Raw genomic sequence first — 19,591 nt, forward strand, 5'->3', positions numbered from 1 at the left:
TTCATCATAAAGATCTAAATACTCCGGATTTTTAGAACGCCTTCTAGGTAAAGGAAGATCATATTCAGTTTCATCAAGATTAATATTGCAAAACAAAGATTTAATAGGGGACACATCAATAACTTTTAGATCTTCATCTTGATTTTCATAGGAATTGGAAGAACACGCTTTAATAAAGGCATCTTTGGAAGCACACATCCTAGCAGTTCTTTCCTTGCACTCATCAATGGAAATTCTCATGGCTTTGAGAGACTCATTGATATCATGCTTAGGAGGAATAGATCTAAGCTTTAAAGAATCAACCTTAAGGGAAATTCTATCAACGTTCCTAGCCAAATCATCAACTTTAAGCAATTTCTCTTCAAGCAAAGCATTAAAATTCTTTTATGAATTCATAAATTGTTTAACACTATTCTCAAATTCAGAGGGCATCTTATTATAATTTCCATAAGAGTTGTTGTAGGAATTCCCATAATTATTAGAAGGATTACTAGGATATGGCCTAGGATTAAAATTCGCTCTATAAGCGTTGTTACCAAAATTATTCCTACCAACAAAATTCACATCCATAGATTCATTGTTATTCTCAATCAAAGTAGACAAAGGCATATCATTAGGATCAGAAGAGACACTCTTAGTAGCAAATAATTTCATAAGTTCATCCATCTTTCCACTAAAAACATTGATTTCTTCTATGGCATGCACTTTTTTATTAGAAGATCTTTCAGTATGCCATTGAGAATAATTAACCATAATATTATCTAGGAGTTTAGTAGCATCTTCTAAAGTGATTTCCATAAAAGTGCCTCCCGCGGCCGAATCTAAAAGATTTCTAGAAGCAAAATTCAATCCAGCATAATTTTTTTGTATAATCATCCACAAATTCAAACCATGAGTAGGGCAATTATGTATCATTAATTTCATTCTCTCCCAAGCTTGTGCAACATGTTCATGATAGTGTTGCTTAAAATTCATAATATCGTTTCTAAGAGAGATGATCTTAGCGGGAGGGAAATACTTAGAGATAAAAGCATCTTTGCACTTGTTCCAAGAATCAATACTATTCTTAGGCAAAGATGAAAACCAGCTTTAGCACGACCTCTAAGCGAAATAGGAAATAGCTTCAATTTAACGACATCATTATCGACATCTTTTTTCTTTTGCATATCACATAAATCAATGAAGCTATTCAGATGAGTAGCGGCATCTTCGCTAGGAAGGCCAGCGAATTGATCTTTCATAACAAGATTCAACAAAGCAGCATTGATTTCACAAGATTCAGTATTAGCAAGAGGAGCAATCGGAGTGCTAAGGAAATCATTATTATTGGTATTGGTGAAGTCACACAATTTGGTAGTATCTTGAGCCATCGCGACAAACAAGCAATCCAACACATGGGCAAACAAAAAGGCAAGCGGAAAAGAGAGGGAGGATAGAGAGAGAGGGCGAATAAAACGGCAAGGGTGAAGTGGGGGATAGGAAAACGAGAGGCAAATGGCAAATAATGTAATGCGAGAGATAGGGATTGTGATGGGTACTTGGTATGTTGACTTTTTGCGTATACTCCCCGGCAACGGCGCCAGAAATCCTTCTTGCTACGTCTTGAGCTTGCGTTGGTTTTCCCCGAAGAGGAAGGGATGATGCAGCAGAGTAGCATAAGTATTTCCCTCCATTTTTGAGAACCAAGGTATCAATCCAGTAGGAGGCCACGCTCAAGTCCCTCGTACCTGCACAAAACGATAGCTACTCGCAACCAACGCGATTAGGGGTTGTCAATCCCTTCACGGTCACTTACGAGAGTGAGATCTGATAGATATAATATTTTTGGTATTTTTGCTACAGAGATGCAAAGTAAAAAGTAAAAGAAAAGTAAAAAAGCAAAGCAAGATTAAAGTGATGGAGATTGATATGATGAGAATAGACCCGGGGGCCATAGGTTTCACTAGTGGCTTCTCTCAAGAGCATAAGTATTCTACGGTGGGTGACCAAATTACTGTTGAGCAATTGACAGAATTGAGCATAGTTATGAGAATATCTAAGCATGATCATGTATATAGGAATCACGTCCGTGACTAGTAGACCGAAACGATTCTGCATCTACCACTATTACTCCACTCGTCGACCGCTATCTAGCATGCATCTAGAGTATTAAGTTAAAAACAGAGTAATGCCTTACGCAAGATGACATGATGTAGAGAGATAAATTCATGCAATATGAAATAAACCCCATCTTGTTATCCTCGATGGCAATGATGCAATACGTGCCTTGCTGCCCCTTTTGTCACTGGGAAAGGACACCGCAAGATCGAACCCAAAGCTAAGCACTTCTCCCATGGCAAGAACTACCAATCTAGTTGGCCAAACCAAACGGATAATTCTAAGAGACTTGCAAAGATAACCAATCATACATAAAAGAATTCAGAGAAGACTCAAATATTATTCATAGATAGACTTGATCATAAACCCACAATTCATCGGTCTCAACAAACACACCGCAAAAAGAAGATTACATCGAATAGATCTCCACAAGAGAGGGGGTGAACTTTGTATTGAGATCCAAAAAGAGAGAAGAAGACATCTAGCTACTAACTATAGACCCGAAGGTATGAGGTAAAACTACTCACACTTCATCGGAGAGGCTATGATGATGTAGAAGCCCTCCGTGATGACGGCCCTCTTCCAGCGGAGCTCCGGAACAGGACCCAAGATGGGATCTCGTGGATACAGAAAGTTGCGGCGGTGGAATTAGGTTTTTGGCTCCTGTTCTGATCGTTTGGGGGTACGTATGTATATATAGGAGGAAGGAGTACGTCGGTGGAGCACCGAGGGGCCCATGAGGCAGGGGGCGCGCCCTAAGGGGGCGCCCCCACCCTCGTGACCTCCTCTTTGACTCCTTGGAGTAGGGTCCAAGTCTCCTGGATCACATTCGGTGAGAAAATCACGTTCCCGAAGATTTTATTCCGTTTGGACTCCGTTTGATATTCCGTTTCTTCGAAACACTGAAATAGGCAAAAAACATCAATTCTGGGCTGAGCCTAAGGTTAATAGGTTAGTCCCAAAAATAATATAAAAGTGGAAAATAAAGCCCAATATAGTCCAAAACAGTAGATAATATAGCATGGAGCAATAAAAAATTATAGATACGTTGGAGACTCAGATGGTCGGTGCAAAACTCCTGGGGGCTCTCTGTTGCACGAATAGAGAGAGCAGGTGAGAGAGGGAGGAGAGAAGGACGAGGAAGGGAGAGGCAGGGGCGCAGATCCTGCTGCAGGTGGTCGCCGGCGACGTTCTCTGGAGGTGGCAGGGTCGCAAGCTCGATCTCGCTTGATCTGGAAGCCTTGGGGAGGAGCCGCGGGAAAGGGTGAATCGAGGGAGAGGGGATGGTTGGCCCGATGGGGAAAACGAGGAAGGAGGAGGCGGCTTCGGTTGGTGGAATTGGATCCAGAGGGATCCCGAGGTGGATGGCGGCGGCTCGACGGGACAAGTCCCTATATTTTAGGGTTTGTCCAAATAGACTAGGAGTGGAGTATATATACATCACAGATTAAGTTAGGGGCTACCTTGTCCCTCCGATCAAAATCGGACGGTCAGGAAAAATAGGCTAGGGAGGCCAAATAAGAAAATGGTGATGTTTTGTAGATGTTTGGGGATGATCCGGAGACAACGGTGACGACTGCCCGGGTCGGGTCCGGGACAGCTATCAGACGCGCGCGTGAGGAGGACTGCGGGCTGACGAGAGAGGTTAGGTTGTGGATTGTGTAGACGGACTAGGGAGGGAAGAGAGAGAAAGCCCGACAACAGTTTTCGGAGAACGAAAACGTCTGACGATAGACCGTCTATAATGCCGCTATAGTTATCCGTTGGGGCGTCAAACGGACTCCGAACGCGATGAAATTTGACAGGTGTTCTTCCTACACTAAAATAAGACCGCGCGCCAACTTTCATCCCAATCCGAGAACATTTTCCGGCCACTTATAAAATACTATTTCGGACGTGCCGCAGGCACGTGCAAGTGTGTCTGGGCTCAGAACGGACAACGAACGGAACTGGGGGAACCCGGACGGATGCAAGTTTTGAAAACATGATGATGCAATGCATATGATGCAATGACAAGATGCAACACGCAAGCGAATGACAAGACAACAACAGCGAATAACTGGGAGACACCTGGCGCAACGGTCTCTGGGCGTTACAACACTCCACACTACGAGAGGATCTCGTCCCGAGATCTAGGATGGCACCGGTGGGAAACGGAAGAGGAAGAGAAGAAGTAAAACTAAGTTGCTTCTTTGACGAATGAGTGAAACCAAAGAACCATGCGAGGTTGAACAAATTAGAGAAAGAATACAACGAAGGTGAACAATGTCGAAAACACTCCTTTAGAAAAGAGGAACAAAGAACATTGCAAAAAAAACCTTGAGGTTGAAGGGCAAGATAACTATTGAAACCACTCCGGTTAAAACAAGATAGAAAAGGATTAAGAATGATATAATTTGGACAACACTCCGACTGTAAATGTAAGGAATTGAAGATGAGCTTGACAAGATGAGAAGATACTTGATGAAATCAACAACATAGTGCCTCTGAAACTATTGAAAGAAATACACAATGGGTAAGAACGATTTCAGATAGCACTCCGGTTGAGAAGGGAGGCAAAACTTGATAGAATGGGGAGAACTTGAAAAGAGGGCACGACACTCCGGTTAAAAGGATAAGCACGAAAAGAACACGATCCTCACCATTCGAGATGATGATTGAGAAGAGCACCATTACAATGTCTCCAGAACAAATGTAAGAATTGAATGGATTGAACGGAGGGAAACAAGATCTTGAGAGAGCACGCTTACAACAAATGCTAGAACGGAGTTGTTGGAAAAACAACGAAAATAGTATGCTTGTTATGGTCTTATGGAATACATCTCAAATTATGTGGTGACAATCTGCCACTAACAAAAACAATAGATTGAATTGATACCAACAAGGAACGAGAAACTTGTTTCATCGGGAGGATAAAAGAAGAACTTGGGTCATTTATAAGCACCAAAATAGCAACAATCCTTAGGGAAGGCTTTAGGTGAAACATGACACAAGATAATAACAATGAAGAGACTGATGGGTTTAAATATCCCATTCCTGACAACTTTTGAATCATGAAACATGAAGGGAAATTGTCAACAATGACATAACACCACCTCAAAAGATAAGGTAAAAAGAATTGCACTCCGGATTGCAAGATGAAGAATGCTTGAGCTCCCTTGAAAAGAATCTCAATGAACACTTCGTGAAGGAATTAACTCCTTTATGAACCATCATGAAGAGCCTTCATAAAGAACTCCGATAATAAAAGAATGATCAAACGAAAGGAAAAGAAGTTGAAAACACAAGGTGAAACCTTGCAACGATTTAGATGGATCTTCGCGACGATATAATTGAGAGAGCTTGGAACTCCAGGAAAAGAAAAGATGAAACAAATGAAACCGAGAATTTGATGAGCCTCCGGAAGAAGGAATTAAACACTTGGATGAAACAAGAGTAAGAATTATGTTATGCGTATCCTTCACCAATTAACTTGATGACAAGCAAACGGATTTGGTATACCACTTATTATCGTAGAAAGGATGAAGATAGATATAGCGCAACTTGGGAAAATCTTCAACGAACCACCGGTAGGATTGAAGCAACGAATAAATCAATATGATAACGAAGGAAGAGAAATCTAGAACGAACCACCATAAGAATTAAAAATGAACGTAGCACATGCACAATACATCGGTAAGAATTGAAAAAAACGAGTGAAGATACTTGAAGGAATTTAGATACATGAGCACGAATAGATCACTAGCTGATTAGAGGATATTTGAATGATGCACCGCTATGATTTAGAGAAAGAGAGCTGAAAGCTGGAATGAATAATTCTTCTGAAATGATGGGCTCCGGAGGAAAGAAAAGAAAAAAACAACTCATGAAATGCTCCGGATGGATGAAAAGAATTGTCACAATTGAAAACAATTATGAGAGGATGGTAACAAGCTAGAATCAAGCATCTCTGAGAGAACGGATAAGATATGGAGGAAAAACTCTTCTTCGGTCTTCAAATGTTGAGAATGACGATGAGAAACACCACCATGAATTGTTGAGGCACTCCAAAATGAAAAATTATAAAGGTTGAACCAATGATGAAAAGAATTTGAAAGATCTTGGAGAAAGAAATTGACTGATGATAACTCATTCTTACGTCAAACTTGGAAAAGAATTTAGGATAGCTCCGGGAAAATTAGAAGAGTCAGGTAAGATCTTGGAAAAGACCTGTGGGTTAGGGCCCACTCAAGAGAAAACACCGTTGAATGATTTAAGAGATAGATTGCGCCGGTTGAATTAAATGGCTTGAATAAGACAAGACCTCGAAATAGGTTGAACGGATCTTGGATGACGAGACGAGCCTTCTGAGATATCTTTAGCACTCCGGAACAAATGAATAGCGAGAAGTGAATGATTATGAGGTGCACCGGCATGAGAAGGTATTGGAAACAAGGAAAAAGGTATATGATCAACAAAGCTTGATTTGAATCCACCGAAGAAGAAAGAGAACAAAGAATGATGAGCTAGTAGAACATCTTCATGGGAACCACCGGGTAAGAACATTGACATAAAAGAATGGAGAGACTTCGCATCAATAAGATGGATACTTGATTAAGATATACGAGTCCTTGAAGAAATAAGGGTGGGAGGGCAGGAAAACAAAGACAATTTGGAATGGATGAAACGAACACCATTGAGAAAAAACTAAGATTGGATCTTGCGGATGTTGAAAATGAACGGATCCACTTGAAGGGAAGTTCACCGGTTGAGAAGAAATTGAAATGACAAACTCGATGATCGAGAAGGATTAGTATTCACATAGGAGTATGAGAACACTGTTTAGGAAAGGTATGGAATCAACACTTGACTTCGAAGCAACTCAAATACCACAACTCAAAAACAAAACAAAGGATTGGCTTACAAAATAAGCCGGAACAAACATATGATAGAGATTTCATCCGAAGTTTTCGTGGTGGGGCCCACACGGGCTCGATCGTACAACACAATCATGTACAAGGCAGTGCACATGACATACAAAGCGTCCCCAAGTCGGCATAGCCAAGGACTCTTTAAGACACAACGAGACCACTGTAAAACCAACCGTGGATAGACAGACCACTAGACGTCGAACCCCAATCTCATATCATGCATCTGTCGGAAGATATCCTAGGAGCTACTTGTATTCCCACTTAAAAACTCCCGAAACTTTTCGGTTATGCAATCAGGTGTTGGGGATACAGGGGAAGCATAATATCTCACCCAAAACTAGCAAATCCTACATCCAGCTGTATCCATCCTTCAACACATAACCAAGAAACCTTCGGAAATCGTTTACCTCAACCTTCGAAAAGCATTCGTTATACGAGTTATGGCAATACTCCCGAACTCCCGCCCCAGTATTGGTTGGCGTCGAGGTTATCTCACCAACAACTGCATAAAAGATATTTTCGATGTCGGTGAAACTCAGGTATTCCAGAATTGCAACGATAAAATTGTGACGACAACACCTCGGAGCTCAACTCCCCGAGACACTGCCACAACCCCTAAATGTCAGGAGGCACCAAGAACAATTTTCTCGTCACAAAACCATCGGAACAATTCCAAGATACCCGCGTGATCCTAAAAAAGTTTATTGAAAATTTGAGAAGAGAAGGGTCAAAACTCTACGTCAGGATGCCTCACCAAAGCGACGAAGGGACTGAGGAGTAAAAAGAATCCTACTCTATGATATATATAATCCTATAAGACTCAAAACATTTTTTCTAGACTCAACAACGTCAACGATTCGATCAAGCAGGGGGATCCTAAGTCGGGGAAGGCTCTGCTACCAACTTGTAACGCCCACGATGCGGCTATATCTCCCACGTGTCGGAGCCCGACTTAGAGGCATAAACGCATTGTAAGCAATGTCGCAAGAGGGGCAATCATTACACATCGCATGTACTGAATAAGGAAAGAGGTACATAGTTGCCTTACAATCGCCACTTCACACAACAGAGGAATATAACATTACATCATCCAGATACAATCAAGGACTGACTACGGATCCAAAATAAAAGAAGACTACCCCTAATGCTACAGATCCCCGATCGCCCCAACTGGGCTCCACTACTGATCAACTAGAAATGGAAACAACACAATGGACAAGATCTTCATTGAGATCCTCCTTGAGCTTGGTTGCGTCACCTGCACGATATCATCGGCACCTGCAAGCTGGTTTTGGAAGTATCTGTGAGTCACGGGGACTCAGCAATCTCACACCCTCGCGATCAAGACTATTTAAGCTTATAGGTAGGGAAAAGGTATGAGGAAGCACTAGCATATATGGTGGCTAACTTACGCAAATGAGAGCGAGAAGAGAAGGCAAAGCACGTTCGAGAATCTATGATCAAGAAGTGATCCTAGAACAACCTACGTTCAAGCATAACTCCAACATCGTGTTCACTTCCCGAACCCCGCCGAGAAGAGACCATCACGGCTACACATGCGGTTGATGCATTTTAATTAAGTTAACTGTCAAGTTCTCTACAACCGGACATTACCAAATTCCCATCTGCCCATAACCGCGGGCACGGCTTTCGAAAGTTCAAAACCCTGCAGGGATGTCCCAACTTAGCCCATCACAAGCTCTCACGGTCAACGAAGGATATTCCTTCTCCCAGGAAGAACCGATCAGGCTCGGAATCCCAGTTACAAGACATTTCGACAATGGTAAAACAAGACCAGCAAAGCCACACGAATGTGCCGACAAATTCCGATAGGAGCTGCACATATCTCGTTCTCAGGGCACACCGGATTGTCCAAACTTCCGGTAGGCCAGCCCAGAGTTGCCCCTGGTGGCCACCGGCGGCTGACAAGTTGGACCAACACTTAGAGGAGCACTGGCTCGGGGGTTTAAATAAAGATGAACCTTGAGTCTGCAGAACCCAAGGGAAAAGGCTTAGGTGGCAAATGGTAAAACCAAGGTTGGGCCTTGGTGGAGGAGTTTTATTCAAAGCGAACTGTCAAGGGTTCCCATTATAACCCAACCGCGTAAGGAACGCAAAATTAAGGAACATAACACCAGTATGAAGGAAACTAGGGTGGCAAGAGTGGAACAAAACACCAGGCATAAGGCCGAGCCTTCCACCCTTTACCAAGTTTATAGATGCATTAAATAAAATAAGAGATATTGTGTTATCCCAATAATAAATCATGTTCCAACATGGAACACACTCCAATCTTCACCTGCAACTAGCAACGCTATAAGAGGGGCTGAGCAAAGCGGTAACATAGCCAATGAACAGCTTGCTAGGACAAGGTGGGTTAGAGGCTTGACATGGCAATATGGGAGACATGATAAAGCATGTGGTAGGTATCTCGGCATAGGCAAGCAAAAGAGCGAGCAACTAGCAAGCAAAGATAGAAGTGATTTCGAGGGTATGGTCATCTTGCCTGAAATCCCGCAAGGAAGAAGAACGAGTCCATGAAAAAGATAAACGGACGTAGTCGAACGAATCCTCACAAACGCGACGCTATCGAAACCAACCCGAAGAAGCAACACCGGAAAGAAACACACAACATAGTAAACAACCACCACATAAGCATAGCATGATGCACAATCAAGTATGATGCATGTCCGGTTTAATGAGGCATGGCATGGCAAAGTGCAACAAACAACACTACAAATTAAGTGGAGATCAATATGCAACGGAGTTGCATATTGAAGAAAACACCACATGACTTATTTAGTTCTCTCTCGTTTAGGTACCCATCAATATTAAATGTTATTTAAACATGGCAAGAGGTGAAGCATAGTAAAACTACCTATCTAGGCAAGTTTAAATGAGGCCGGAACAACAAGCAACAAGTCCGAAAAATCCTCATGTGCGTATTTATGGATTTGGTACTGTTCTGCCCTAACACAATTTCAGGGTTGTTAAACATGCAAAGAAAGTGAACCGTGTTAAACTATGCATTTTTCTACCCCATTTACATATAAAGATTATTAAATTTGGAGCTATAGTTAAATAGTTATGAAATAAATCATTTCACATGGCAATATGGCAAAATATATGCAAACATCAATTTAAACATTTTAAACATGGATGAAAATTGCAAATTATGAAACTAGACACAATTTTAAGCATTTTTCATATATAATGTTTTTACATATGATGCCCGGTTGTTGAGTTTTAAAATGCATGGAGTCTAGGGTTTTTCTACAAAACTGGAAAATCCTGGATAAATACTAAATTCGCAGAGAGGAAAAAAAAGACATTGGTTGAAATGGAACCGAGCTGGGCTAGGGAAGCTCCTCACATTGGGCCTCGGCCCGTTCAGAGAGGAGGCGGGCTGGTGGAGAGGCTGGGCCTCAACGCCTTGCTGGGCCGCGATGAAGCACAAGGCGAGGTCGGCCCGGGCACTCGATCGGGACGCAGCAACGGCTGGTCAACACGCATGGCGCGGGATGAGCGACCTGCTCATTGTAGAGGAAGCAGAGGCCACGGCATGTGATGGCGAGGTAGGGGAGCTGGCGAGGCGGCAAGGAGCTTGGCGGATGGCAGCGAGCAGCGCTGGGCATGCCTTGCTTCTATCGAAGATGGAGCACCGGGATCGGTCAACGTGGCTTGGCGTCTCTTGTGCTCTGACGAAGCACGAGCAGGGAGGAGCGGAGGTGGCGCGATATGACTGGGGCTCGCCGGAAACACGAGCGGAGCGGCGGGGCGGACCGGACTTGAGGAGGCCGAAGGGGAAGTAGGCGGGATGCGGTCAACGCGAGGTGCGGGCGAGCTGGCGCCTTGTCCTAGAAGCAGAGGACACAGGCAGCGGTGGACCTGGCGCGGGGGTCTCCCGGCGACGAGGTAGGCGGGAATGATTCGAGGAGCTCGAGGACGACGACGTCCGGGCGCATGAGGCGAGGATGGTGAGGGAGTCCTGGATTAGGGGGTGTTCGGGTAGCCGGACTATACCTTCAGCCAGACTCCAGGACTATGAAGATACAAGATTGAAGACTTCGTCCCGTGTCTGGATGGGACTTTCCTTGGCGTGGAAGGCAAGCTTGGCGATGCGGATATTCAAGATCTCCTACCATTGTAACCGACTCTGTTTAACCCTAACCCTATCCGATGTCTATATAAACCGGAGGGTTCTAGTCCGTAGGACGACTTCATTATACACCAATCATACCATAGGCTAGCTTCTAGGGTTTAGCCTCCTTGATCTCGTGGTAGATCTACTCTTGTACTACCCATATCATCAATATTAATCAAGCAGGAGTAGGGTTTTACCTCTATCGAGAGGGCCCAAACCTGGGTAAAAACAGCGTGTCCCTTGTCTCCTGTTACCATCCGCCTAGACGCACAGTTCGGGACCCCCTACCCGAGATCCGCCGGTTTTGACACCGACATTGGTGCTTTCATTGAGAGTTCCTCTGTGTCGTCACTTTTAGGCCCGATGGCTCCTTCGATCATCAACGACGATGCGGTCCAGGGTGAGACTTTTCTCCCCGGACAGATCTTTGTCTTCGGCGGCTTCGCACTGCGGGCCATTTCGCTTGGCCACCTGGAGCAGATCGAAAGCTAAGCCCCTGGCCATCAGGTCAGGTTTGGAAGCTTAAACTACATGGCAGACATCCGCGGGGATTTGATCTTCGACGGATTCGAGCCACAGCCGAGCGCGCCGCACTGTTTTGAGAGGCATGATCTTGCTCTGCCGCCGAACAGTGCCCTGGAGGCCGCACGCGCACCGGTTCCTACCCTTAATCCGGAGCCTATTGCGCCAATTGAGGATGAGCGGCTGGACGTCACCTCAGGGGCTACGATCTCAAAGGCCATCGAGCCAAACGTCAGCCCCGCATTCTGCGTGACCCGTGACTCCGAGGATCCGGATTCCTTTCCGGACTCCGAACCCCCCGTGCCCCTACCGATCGAATCCGATTGGGCGCCGATAATGGAGTTCACCGCAGCGGACATCTTTCAGCACTCGCCCTTCGGCGACATCCTGAACTCACTAAAGTCTCTCTCTTTATCAGGAGAGGCATGGCCGGACTACGGTCAGCAAGGATGGGATGCGGACGACGAAGAAATTCGAAGCCCACCCACCACCCACTTTGTAGCCACTGTCGACAATTTAACCGACATGCTTGACTTCGACTCTGAAGACATCGACGGTATGGACGACGATGCAGGAGACGAATAGGAACCGGCACCTATAGGGTGCTGGAAGGCCACCTCGTCATATGATATATACGTGGTGGATACTCCAAAAGATGGAGATGGCGATGGAACAGCGGAGGATGAAACCTCCAAGAAACAACCAAAGCGCCGGCGTCAGCGGTGCTCTAAATCCCGCCAAAGCAAAAACGGTGATTCCGGTGCGGGAGATAATACTACCCCGAATAGCGCCGAAGAACACCCCCTACAGCAAGATTCGGCATAGGAAGATGGAGAAGCCAACCCTCGTGAGAGAGCGGCAGACCGAGAGGTTGAGGATGATAACTATATGCCTCCCTCCGAAAACGAGGCAAGCCTCGACGACGACGAATTCGTCGTACCATCGGACCCCGCCGAACAAGAGCATTTCAAACGCAGGCTTTTAGCCACGGCAAGCAGCCTCAAGAAAAAGCAGCAACAGCTTAGAGCTGACCAAGATTTGCTAGTTGACAGATGGACCGAAGTCCTTGCAGCCGAAGAGTATGAACTCGAACGCCCCTCCAAGAGTTGCCCAAAGCGCAGGCCGCTACCCCGATCAAAGGAGGAAGCACCTACATCACTAGCGCACGACATGGCCGACCGGCCACCTCGTGGCCGCGACAGAGAGGCCTCTCGGCCCTCCACCCAAGCCATGCCCCGGCGCCGTTCAACCAAGGCACGGGAAAATGCGCCAGACCTGCGAGACGTACTGGAGGACAAGGCAAGACAAACAAGATCGATCTATGGATCGAGAAGGCGCCCCACGGCACGTGACAGTGATCTTCATTCCGGATACAGCAAATCTGGCCGGGCCGAACACAACAGACATAGCCTCTTCGAGCTGCGTCGTGATATAGCCCAGTATAGAGGCGCCGCACACCCATTATGCTTCACAGACGAAGTAATGGATCATAAAATCCCAGAGGGTTTCAAACCCGTAAACATCGAATCATATGATGGAACAACATATCCTGCGGTATGGATTGAGGATTATCTCCTCCACATCCACATGGCCCGCGGCGATGATCTACACGCCATCAAATACCTCCCGCTCAAACTTAAGGGACCGGCCCGGCATTGGCTTAACAGCTTGCCAGCAGACTCAATCGGTTCTTGGGAGGACCTGGAAGCGGCATTCCTCGACAACTTCCAGGGCACTTATGTGCGACCACCGGATGCCGATGACTTAAGCCACATAATTCAGAACCCTGGTAATTCGATACCAAGGACAAAAGTGGCAGTACACGTCGGAATAAGCAAAAGCGCCGCGTTAGCAGCGACAACAACGAAGACACGGCAGTTAATGCCGGATTCAGAGGCTGTAAATCCGGTCAGCGGAAAAAGCCATTCAAAAAGAATACTCAGGGCCCGTCCAGTTTGGACCGAATACTCGACCGCTTGTGCCAGATACATGGCACCCCCGAAAGGCCAGCCAATCACACCAACAGGGATTGTTGGGTGTTCAAGCAGGCAGGCAAGCTAAGAGCCAAAAATAAAGACAAGGGGCTGCATAGCGATGACGAGGAGGAGCCCAGGCCACCGAACAACAGTGGATAGAAGGGTTTTCCCCCACAAGTGCGGACGGTGAACATGATATACGCAACCCACATTCCCAAGAGGGAGCGGAAGCGTGCGCTACGGGACGTATACGCGATGGAGCCAGTCGCCCCAAAGTTCAACCCATGGTCCTCCTGCCCAATCACTTTTGATCGAAGGGACCACCCCACTAGCATCCGTCACGGCGGCTTCGCCGCATTGGTTCTCGACCCAATTATCGACGGATTTCATCTCACAAGAGTGTCCTCATGGACGGGGAAGTAGCCTGAACCTGCTTTACCAGGATACAGTGCGGAAAATGGGAATAGATCCCTCGAGGATTAAGCCCACAAAAACGACCTTTAAAGGCGTTATACCAGGTGTAGAGGCCAACTGTACAGGCTCAGTAACACTTGAGGTGGTCTTCGGGTCCCCGGACAATTTCCGAAGCGAAGAGTTAATCTTCGATAGTCCCGTTTCATAGTGGCTATCACGCCCTGCACAGGCGAACCGCATTTGCAAAGTTCAATGCGGTACCGCACTACGAATATCTCAAGCTCAAGATGCCTGGCCCTCGAGGAGTAATCACGGTCAACGAAAACACCGAACGCTCCCTCCGTATGGAGGAGCACACGGCGGCCCTCGCAGCGGAAGTACAAAGCAGCCTTCTTAGGCAATTCTCCAGTCCGGCCGTTAAAAAGCCAGACACTGCCAAGCGCGCCCGGAGTAACCTACAACAAGACCGCCTGGCACGTTCTGAACAGGCATAGCAATGCGGCCCCAACCCCAGCCCTCGCGACATAGCGAAACCAGTGCCTCGCGTACATAACTACGCTCTTGAAATACCATGGGCGCAGGGGAAGGGGCACAATAACGGCAAACCCAAAATACGGCTTAAAATGTACTAGGGGCTGCCAAATTCTTTTTTTAATTTTCTCTTACTTTCAGGACTCCATACTTTGGACGACCTGTTCAGCAATTCAACTACCGCACAAACGATGCAAGATCCAGGGAAGCAGACAAGCCATGCCGCATTATGGAACTCCCAGGTGGTCTCTGTTACGAGCAGTATACCTGTTTTGGCATACAATTCCGCGGCCTGCTCCTGGCCAGGACATGTTCAATAGCCCAATATCTTTTGCTTATCGCACTACTTGTATCGTTCTGCTTTGATAGCAGCCTTTCTATTAACAATGCATAGCTTTTTGTCTATTTTTTGCATTATCCTCCTTTCATATATATGTTTATTAAATGACATGTTGCACCCGTACACCATGGTACGGAAAACACGCCAGGGCTTCAGTACCCCTCAATATGGTGTGAGAAGCCCGTACACTTCCACAAGTGCGGCACCCCGAACTTATAGCACTATATGCATCGGCTCCGAATCATGATTTGGGTCAATAGTTGGGTTTGCCCGGCTCCTATGTTTTGGTGCCTTACGTTCCGCTATATCGGCTAAGGTAGCACTAGGAGAACCACTGCGATTGTGCCCCAGTTGAGCTGGGTTAAGCACCTCAGTGGAGAAAGCTAAAACTGACTGTCATGATGAGGCGAGAGACCGGTCACTGTTTGAGAGGTTTTTCGAGTCCCTAAAGACTTATGCCGCTTCGAGCGAGGAGCCGGCTTTGTCCGGCCAAGGCGTGGATAGCGCCCCGAACTCGGTCTTCCGAACTAGGGGCTTCGCCGAAATTTAAAATTATAGAGTTCTATGGCTAAGTGAGAGTGTTCAAGCATTATAGTCTGATTGCCTGGTTCGTTGTGCTGAGCGCCTCCCTCAAAGGACCCAACTATGGGAAAAAGAGCGCTCAGGTTTATCCCGAACACCCCAGCACTAGTGGCATGGGGGCAGAAGCCGACGACTGGCCATCTCTCAATTCTTTGATAAACGGCCACACAGAAAGTAATATTTTAAATTCAACAAGCATTGCTTAGCGCATATGAACAAGTTTTCAGCGCACAGGATAAACACGAGCGAGTTCATTCAATAATTACATCCTTGGTACACTCATCCGCCACAAGGCGGGCACCCGCAAGAACATCCTTATAGTAGTTCTCGGGCTTGCGATGCTCCTTCCCCGGCGGCGGCCCGTCCCTAACAAGCTTCTCACCGTCCAGCTTACCCCAGTGCACCTTTGCACAGGCAAGGGCCCTACGGGTACCTTCGATGTAGACGGAGCGCTTCATGACCTCGAGCCTTGGACAGGCCTCCACCAGCTGCCGCACCAGCCCGAAGTAGCTCCCAGGCAGGGCCTCTCTGGGACACAGCCGAACTATGAAGCCCTTCATGGCCTGTTCAGCCACCTTGTGGAGCTCGACCAGCTGTTTCAGCTGGTCGCTCAAGGGCACAGGGTGTCCGGCCTCAGCATACTGAGACCAGAACACCTTCTCCGTCGAGCTGCCCTCTTCAGCTCGGTAGAATAAGGCAGCGTCGGATACGTTGTGGGGAAGATCTACGAATGCCCCTGGAGAGCTCCGGATTCGGGTAAGTAACAAGTAGTTTACTTTTATATTTCTGCTTTGCATAAAGAATGCCTTACCCGCTGCTATCTTTTTCATCTCCTCTAACTCTTGGAGGGCCTTTTGGGCTTCGGCCTTGGCAGACTTGGCAGTCTCTAGGGCCGCCGCGAGCTCGGACGCTTACGTCTTTGACTCAAGCTCCAGACTCTCATGTTTTTTCATGAGAGCCTGAAGCTCTTGCTGCACCTCGTCGACCCGGGCCTCAAGTTTCTCTCGCTCGGTGCGCTCCGCGGCCGCTTTCTTTTCGGCCTCGGACAGCGCCTGCTTGAGGGTCGCCACCTCAGTCGTGGCCCCTACAATAAGCAGTACAATCCTGTTATTTTTTGCAATCACGTCTTTTTATAGGCACTTTTTTCTGTAAGGTATTTCTTACCTTCTTTCTCCTCGAGCTGCCGCTTGGCAAGGCCGAGCTCTTGCTTGGTCCACTCGAGTCCCTGTTTCAGGGCACCCACCTCCGCAGTCAGTGCGGTGGTGGCTAGTAGCGAAGCCTGCATACGCATATTGACTCTTTGTTGTTAGACTCCTGCGAAATTTAATAGATCCTCTATTCGGCTTTTCTTTCCGAACGCCAAATAGAGCATCAGGGGCTACTGTCTATGCGGTTATATTCTTACATATTTTTTACTTACCTCGAAGCCTGTTAGAAGGCTAGCGCAAGCTTCACTCAGTCCGCTCTTGGCGGACTGAACCTTCTGGATCACCGTACTCATAATAGTACGGTGCTCCTCGTCGATGGAGGCGCCGTCAAGCACCTCCAGCAGATTGTCCGGCACCTCCGGTTGGACGGAGGCCACCGGCTCAGAAGTCTTGCTCCTCTTGGAAGGAGTTCGCCTACCGCGGTCCGGAACTGTTGAAGATTCCGGCGCGGTGTCCGGCACAAAGCAGGACTTGGAGCCCTGGGGGGTCTTGTCCCCTTTACTCTTGGAGTCCGGGAGGTCTCCTTGCGGCTCCTCCAGGACCACCTTCTCCTGCCCCGGAGCTCGTTGCGACGCCACTTCGGCGTCATCCGCAGTGCGGGGGGAGACAGCGGGCGGAACTGAGTTCACGTCCGATGAATCCAGGGAGCCGCTCGACGACTCGTTGGGTTCGGCCTGGGGCAGGCTGCATAATTATGTTCGACATTAGGGAAGGTTGTGCAACAAAGGAACATCATGAGTTACTCTGATATCCAAATACTTACGATTTCGCCGGACGCTTGGCCCTATCTGGCCACTCCTCTTCATCCTCTTCGGCGTCGGGGGAGTAGTTCGGCGGAGGGGTCTTCCTCTTCCTGGACCCTTCGGCCTCCCCCGTTGGGGCGGCCTTCCTTTTCTTTCCTCCCCCCGCTGGAGGGGGAGAGTGTTCTTCTTCCGCCTCCTCGTTCTCACGGGAGGAGAGCGTCTCGGACTCGTCGGATGACGAGTCCGACACCACCACATTACGGGTACTCTTTCGAGTCCCCGTGGCCTTCTTCTTCTAGGCCTTCTTCTCCGGCACCACATAAGGCACCGGAACTAGCAGCTTCACTAGGAGAGCAGGGGATGGGTCTTCGGGCAAGGGAGCCGAACAGTTAATCGATCCGGACTGCGCCTGCCAAGCCTGTCAAAGGTGAGGGAGTTTAGATCCCACATAGAGTCAAACTATGAAGAAACTTAACATCCTGTAAAAAGGTGAAAATAGCTTACCTCGCTAGCGTGACGCTGCGAGCTGTATCCGCGGTCCTCGGAAGCGGATGTGGGAGCCTCGGCGCCTTTGGTTAGCACCTTCCAGACATCTTCATACATCGTGTCAAAGAGCCGGTTAAGGGTTTGGTGCTGCGCCGGGTCGAACTCCCACAGATTAAAGCCCCATTGTTGACACGGGAGGATCCGGCGGACGAGCATAACCTGGACTACATTGACAAGCTTGATCGGCTTGCTCACCAGGGACTGGATGCATGTCTACAATCCGGTCACCTCTTTTGCGTCGCCCCATGACAGGCTCGTCTCTTTCCAGGACATAAGCCGCGTGGGGGGTCCGGATCGGAACTCGGGGGCTGCGACCCATTTCGGATCGCGCGGCTCGGTGATGTAAAACCACCATGATTGCCACCCCTTCAGGGTCTCCACGAAGGAGCCCTCGAGCCATAGGACGTTGGCCGTCTTGCCCGCCATGGCGCCTCCGCACTCCGCCTGGCTGCCGTGCACCACCTTGGGCTTGACGTTGAAGGTCTTGAGCCAGAGGCCGAAATGGGGGCGGATGCAGAGGAAAGCCTCGCACACGACGATAAACGCCGAGATGTTGAGGACGAAGTTCAGGGCCAGATTGTGGAAATCCAGGCCATAGTAGAACATGAGCCCGCGGACAAATGGGTGGAGTGGGAAACCCAATCTGTGGAGGAAGTGGGGAAGGAATACTACCCTCTCATGGGGCCTTGGGGTGGGGAGAAGCTGCCCTTCCTCGGGAAGCCAGTGCGCGATGTCCTTGGACAAGTATTCGGCCTTCCTTAGCTTTTTGACATGGCCCTCCGTGACGGAGGAGACCATCCACTTGCCTCCCGCTCCGGACATTGCTGGAGGAGGTTGAGGTAGGAAGCGCGGGCTTGGGCGCTGGAGCTCGAGTGCGCAGGAGATGGATAGGCAATGGAGGAAGAAGGCCTAGGTAAAAAGGTGGATCCTTATCCCCTTATATGGGTGGATGCGGTTGTGCGTCCCCACCAGCCTAGTAAAACTCGCTTGCCTCCCAAGCGCCGTGATAAATGGCGCAGTTGGGTTACCCACGTCCGTATTGATGAGAATCCCGTAAAAGGGGGCACACGATCTCTGCTTTGACAAGACGTGCCAAGGAAACCGCCTCGCTAAACGTGCTGAGGTGGAAAAGTAAAAACGATTCGAGTAAAGAACTTGGCCGTAGTATGATGTCACACTGCGGAATGCGTCACCAGATTAGATATGTGTTGATATTATTCTCTCTATGGAAATATGGGGAAACTTATTTTGTAGAGACGGACACTATCCTTGGTGTTTAAAATCTTCTTGAAGGACTTGGAGGAGGAACCCGCCTTGCAATGCCGAAGACAATCTGCGCGCCGGACTCATCGTCATTGAAGCCTGGTTCAGGGGCTACTGAGGGAGTCCTGGATTAGGGGGTGTTCGGGTAGCTGGACTATACCTTCAGCCGGATTCCAGGACTATGAAGATACGAGATTGAAGACTTCGTCCCGTGTCTGGATGGGACTTTCCTTGGCGTGGAAGGCAAGCTTGGCGATGCAGATATTCAAGATCTCCTACCATTGTAACCGACTCTGTGTAACCCTAACCCTATCC

The sequence above is a fragment of the Triticum urartu genome, chromosome 2 (genome assembly GCF_003073215.2).
Source record: "Triticum urartu cultivar G1812 chromosome 2, Tu2.1, whole genome shotgun sequence".
NCBI lineage: Eukaryota > Viridiplantae > Streptophyta > Magnoliopsida > Poales > Poaceae > Triticum > Triticum urartu.